Here is a 6,306-nt window from a genome sequence, read left to right as displayed (position 1 = left end):
TCGATTCCCGACCCAAGCTGAGCTGCCGCTGAGCTGCCAACAAGTGGCAGGATGGCTGAGCAAAAAAAAAAAACAAAAACAAAAATGTTACCAAAAAAATGATGTAAAATGTCGGGTCAGCAAAGTGGCTCATTGGTTAAGAGTTGGCTTGGGAGCACGAGCTCTGAGCAGCAGGGCCGCCAGTTTAGATCCCACATGGGCCAGTGATGCTGTGCCCTCTACAGCTAAGATGGTGAACAGCTCGATCTGGAGTTGGGCTGCCGTGAGCCACCATGAGCAGCCGTCCAATGGCCGGTGACTGATTTGCCTCAGCCGGGAAGAGTGCAATGATCACAATACCAACATGGGCCAGTGAAGCAATGTCCTCCACAACTAGACTGAAGAACAAAAGGACAGCAACTTGTCTGTTCCCCTTCCCCGGTTCCCCAACGCTGTCCCCCCCCCCATTCCCCAATAAAAATCTTAAAAAAAAAAAGATGTAAAATGTGACATCAAAAACAGAAAACAGGGTGGGATATGAGAGCAAAAATATAGAGCTTTAGAATGAAATCAAACTTAAGTTGCTATAAACTTTAGATTGTTATAAATGTAAGTTGCCATGTGGGAGCATCACAATAATCACAAAGCAAAACACTATAATAGATACATAAAAGATGAAGTGAAAGGAATCCAAGCATACCAGTAAAAGAAACCATCAAATCAAATGAAAAGGGTAAGGGAAGAAGAAAGAAAGAGAAATTACAAAACAGCTAGATAACAATTACCAAAATGTCAATAAGTACACATCTATCAATAATTAATTTAAATGCAAATGGACTCAGTTGTCCAATCAAAAGACAGAGTGGCTAAATGGATTAAAAAAAAAAAACAAGACCCATCTATTTCCTGCTTATAAGAGACAAAATTCAGAGGTAAGGGCACACACAGACTGAAAGTAAAGAGATGAAAAAAGATACTCCATGCATGTAAATGGAAACCAAAAAAAATGTCGGCTAGCTATACTTATATCAGACAAAAATAGACTTTAAAACAAAGACTATAATAAAAGACAAAGAAGGCACTACATAATGATAAATGGGTCAATCCAACAAGAGGCTATAACATTTGTAATTATTTATGCACCCAATATAAAGGCACCTAAATATATAAAGCAAATACTAATATACACAAATGGAGAAATAGACAGTGATCCAATAATAGTAGATGACTTTAATACCCCACTTAAATTAATAGATAGGTCATCCAGATAGAAAATCAATGAGAGAGAGATCCAAGATGGTAGAGTAGAAACACTGCCTGCGTCCTTCCATGAACACATTAAAATTACAACTAAATTACAGAACAATCAACCTGGAGAACCATCTGAAGTCTGGCTGAACAGAAGTTTTATAACTAAGGATATAAAGAAGCAGCCATGTCAAGACTGGTAGAAAGGGTAGAAATGTGAAATGGGCTGGCCCCTAACCTGTGTGTGCCAGTTGAGAATCAGAAAGGATACCTTGACCATGAAGGTTCCCCCCAGAGAAGCAAGGAACTCTAGCCCCACACCAGACTCCCCAACCCAGAGTACTAGTCCTGGAAAGAGGATCCCCCCAGAACACCTGGCTGTGAAAAACAGTGGGTAATTCTGACCATCTGGGAGGGAAGACTGTGGGAAATTCAGATGTCTTCTTCAAGGCCTTCACACAGACTCACTCACTCACAGGCACTCACCCTGGACTCCAGAGGAGGGATGTTGAATTACAGGACCTCATAGGCATACAGGGGACAAACTGAAGTGTGTGACTTCCAGGCAAGGGCTAGAGGACAGTCCCCATTTTCTCTGTGTGGTGTCCTCTTTCCGTGCAGCCAGCAGGTGGGCATCATCTTTCCTGTGTTGATCCCTCCCCCACAGGCCAAATCTGAATCTGAATTGGTCTGGTGAACTCAGCTGCTCCACCCTGATGACTCCCTGGGACTCTGCTGCACCCAACTGATGCAGAGGTAGAGGCACTTTCTCTGAGAGAAGCCAGCCACTCCCCACCGCCCCATACCCCACATTGTACTCTTCCTTGGAAAACTATTAGAGTCCGTGGGCTCCAAGTGAACAGCGACTGGCCTTGGTGTGTGCTCTGAGACTTTTGCTACATAGCACCAGTCTCAGAACTGGCACCAGACCAGAATCTACATTAACCTGGTGAGCACAACTCTTCCCACTCTAGTGACTCCCTGAAACCCTGCCTCACCCAACTTGTGTTCCCCATAAGGCTTTATCAGTGCCTGGACCTTAAAGAGGCTGGAAGATGCAGCAGGCTTCAGTGTATCCTGGCTTTTTGTGGAGCTACCCAGGGCCCAGTTCTGGTGGAAACCATCCTCAGTTTGCATCATGACCTCTCTCACATACTTCCAGGTTTAGCACAGGCCACAAACAACAACAGAACACTTTATAGCTCTTACCAGGTAGTCCCTATCCAGTCACAGTCAGTGACTGACCTGAGCCTGCACTGGAGTGCCTCCCAAGAGGCCCCAGACGACATACTTGGAGGATGTCTTCAGACCACAGCAGAACACCATCCAATTAGCCCCATAAGTGGCACATACTAAGGGTGACCTCAATAGGTACCAGAGCCTGCTGGGGCAAATCCCATTCAGTGGGGTAAGCCTCCTGCACATCAGCCTGTAAGCTGTGGATATGGCCAAACCGCACAGCCAATCAGCCTAAGGGTCAATCCCACCCACTTATGTGCCAATAGCAATCAAGGCTCAACTATAACAGAAGAATACACACAACCCACACAAGGAACACTCCTGAAGCACCCAGCACAGGTGACCAGGGAGACTGTGCTAAGGCTCCACCTAGCGAAGACTGGGAGACATAGCAGATCTACCTAATACATAGAAACAAACACAGAGAGGCAGCCAAAATGAGGAAACAAAGAAATACATCCCAAATGAAAGAACAGGAGAAAAAGAATGAAACAAAATGGAGGCAAGGAACCTACCAGGTACAGAGTTCAAAACAATGGTCATAACGATTCTCAAGGAACTTAGTGAGAACTTCAACAAAGAGCTAGCAAGCATAAAAAAAGAACCAGTCACGGGCCGGCCGAGTGGCACGTTGGTTAAGAACTGGCTTGGGATGCCAGAGTGCCCCGGTTCGGATCCCACATATGAGGGCCAGTGACACTGCCCTCTACAGCTAAGATGCTGAATAACAGCTCAACCTGGAGCTGGGCTGCCATGGGTCGTTGGCGATGGCGTAGGCTGCAGCCCCTGCTGCAGTGGGTTGCCATAAGCTACCGTGTGTAGCCAGCAGCCACCATGAGCAGCCATCCAGAGGCTGGCGACTGATCTGCCTTGCCCGGGAAGAGCGCAATGATGGTGCCAGCTTGGGCCAGTGAAACAATGTCCTCCACAACTAGACTGAAGAACAAAAGAGCAGCAACTTGTCTGTTTCCCTTCCCCTGGTTCCCCAGCACTGTTCCCCTCCCCCAATTCCCCAATAAAATCTTTAAAAAAAAAAAAGAACCAGTCAGAAGTAAAGAACGCAGTAACGGAAATGAAGATTATACTAGTATACTAGAAAGAACCACCATAAGACTAGATGAAGCAGAGGATCAAATCAGTGATATGGAAGATAAAGCAGCAGAAAACACCCAATCAGAACAGCAAAAAGAAAAACAAAATGATAGTTATGATAGTTTAGGGGCCTTTGAGACAACATCAAGCACACCAACATTCACATCATAGAATGAGAAGAGAGAAAGAAATGGATTGAGAACCTATTTGAAAAAATAATGACTGAAATCTTTCCTAACCTGGTGAAGGAAATAGACACACAAGTTTAGGAAGCGCAGAGAGTCCCAAAAAAGATGAACCCAAACAGGCCCACACCAAGACACATAATTCAAATGGCAAAGGTTAAAGACAAAGAGAATCGCAAAAGCAGCAAGAGAAAGGCAACTAGTAATTTATAAGGCAGCTCCCATGAGATTGTTAGCTGATTTCGCAACAGAAACTTTGCAGGCCAGAAGGGGTTGGCACAAAATATTCAATGTGATGAAAAGCAAGGACCTACAACCAAGATGACTCTACCCAGCAAGGCTATCATTTAGAATCAAAGGACAGATAAAGAGCTTCCCAGACAAGAAAAAGCTGAAGGAGTTCATCACCACCCAACCAGTATTACAAGGAATTTTAGAAGGACGTCTTTAAGATGGGGCAGGAGACACAGGGGGAGGGGGTGTCAAAATTATGAGTAATTAAATGGTAATTGCTACATATGTATTAACAATTACTTTCAATGTAAATGGATTAAATGCTCCAATCAAAAGACACAGAAGGGCTGAATGGATAAGAAAACAACATATGCTGCCTACAGGAGACTCACTTCAGATTGGAAGACACACACAGAAAGTAAAGGGATGGGAAAAGATATTTCATAAATAAAAAAATAAAAAAAGACAAGTGGGGGCTGGCCAAGTGGCGCATTAGTTAAGAGCTGGCTTGGGATGCCAGCTCTGAGCATCAGGGCCCCAGTTCGGATCCCACATTAGGGCCAGTGACACTACCCTCTACAGCTAAGATGGTGAGCAGCAGCTCAACCTGGAGCTGGGCTGCCATGAGTTGCCTGCCATAGCGTAGGCTGCAGCCGCTGCTGAAGTGGGCTGCCACTAGCTATCATGAGCAGCTGGCAGCTGGTGTGAGCTGCCAAGAGCCACCATGAGCAGCTGTCCAGAGGCCAGCGACCGATCTGCCTCACCCAGGAAGAGCACAATGACAATACCAACATGGGCCAGTGAAGCGACGTCCTCCACAACTAGACTGAAGAACAAATGGATAGCAACTTGTCTGTTCCCCTTCCCCCGATTCTCCAATGCTGTTCCCCTCTCCCAATTCCCCAATAAAACCTTTAAATAAAAAAGTTAACTGAAAAAAAAAAAGGAAATGAAAACAAACAAAAAAGCTAGGGTAACAATACTCATAACAGACAAAATAGGCTTTAAAACAAAGTCTATAATAAGATACAAACAAGGACCCGGTAATCTCACTTCAGGGTATTTACCTGAAGAAACCCAAAATGCTCCTTCGAGGTAATGTGTGCATCCATGTGTTCATTGCAGCGTTGTTTACAATGGCCAAGATGTGGAGACAGCCTGGGTGTCTGTTGACGGAAGAAAGGATACAGAGGAGGGGAGATATATATATATATATATATATTGCTCTGCCAAAAAAGGGAATGGGTTCTTGCCATCTGCGGCGGCATGGATAGAGATGGGGAGTATTGTGCTGAGTGGAGTATGCCAGACAGAGAAAGACAGATGCAATGCGATTTCATTTACATATGGAATCTAAAGAATAAAATAAACAAACCAAAACAGAAACAAACTCATAGATACAGAGAACATATTGATGGTTACCAGATAGGAGGGGGGTTGGGGGTAAGTGAAAAAAGGGGAAAGGATTAAGAAGTACAAATTGGTTTTTACAAAGTAGTTATGGGGATGTAGTGTATAGCATAAGGAATGTAGTCAATAATATTGTAATAACTATGTATGGTGTCAGATGGGTACTATTGGGTTGTAAGAAAAGTCATGACGCAGTTTTGCAATGAAAAACAGAAAAAAATACGTCATAACTTTTCCAACAACCCAATAGATTTGTTGGGGTAATAGATGGGAGGGAGTTGGGGGCAGGGTGAAAAAGGTGACAGGATTAAGAAACACAAACTGATAGTTAAAAACAGTCAAGGAGATGTAAAGCACAGGGAGTACAGTCAATAATATGGTAATACCTGTGTGTAATGCCAGGTGAGCACTAGTCAGGAAGATCATTTCTTAAATTATACAAATTTCTAACTACTGTACACCTGAAATTGATATTAAATATTAAATGTCAACTGTAATTGAAAATTTTTTAAAGGGGGAAAAGGTTAAGGGTAATAAGAGGTCCAAATTTCCAGGTATAAAACAAATAAGTCATGGGGATATAACGTATAGCCTGGGGAATATAATCAATAAGATTGTGATAATGTGGTATGGTATCAGATGGTTGCTGGATTTATGGTGATCATTTCTTTAGGTATATAAATGTTGAATAACTATGGTATACACCTGAAACTAATAATATTATATGTTAGCCATATTTTAATAAAAATCTTTTTTTTTTTAAGATTTTTTTTATTGGGGTATTGGGGGGAAGGGAACAGTGCTGGGGAATTGGGGGAAGGGGAACAGACAAATTGCTGTCGTTTTGTTCTTCAGTCTAGTTGTGGAGGACGTTGCTTCACTGGCCCAAGTTGGCACCATCATTGCGCGCTTCCCGGGT

Source organism: Hipposideros armiger, unplaced genomic scaffold, assembly GCF_001890085.2.
Source record: "Hipposideros armiger isolate ML-2016 unplaced genomic scaffold, ASM189008v1 scaffold_307, whole genome shotgun sequence".
Lineage (NCBI taxonomy): Eukaryota > Metazoa > Chordata > Mammalia > Chiroptera > Hipposideridae > Hipposideros > Hipposideros armiger.
This window is presented reverse-complemented; position numbering follows the sequence as displayed.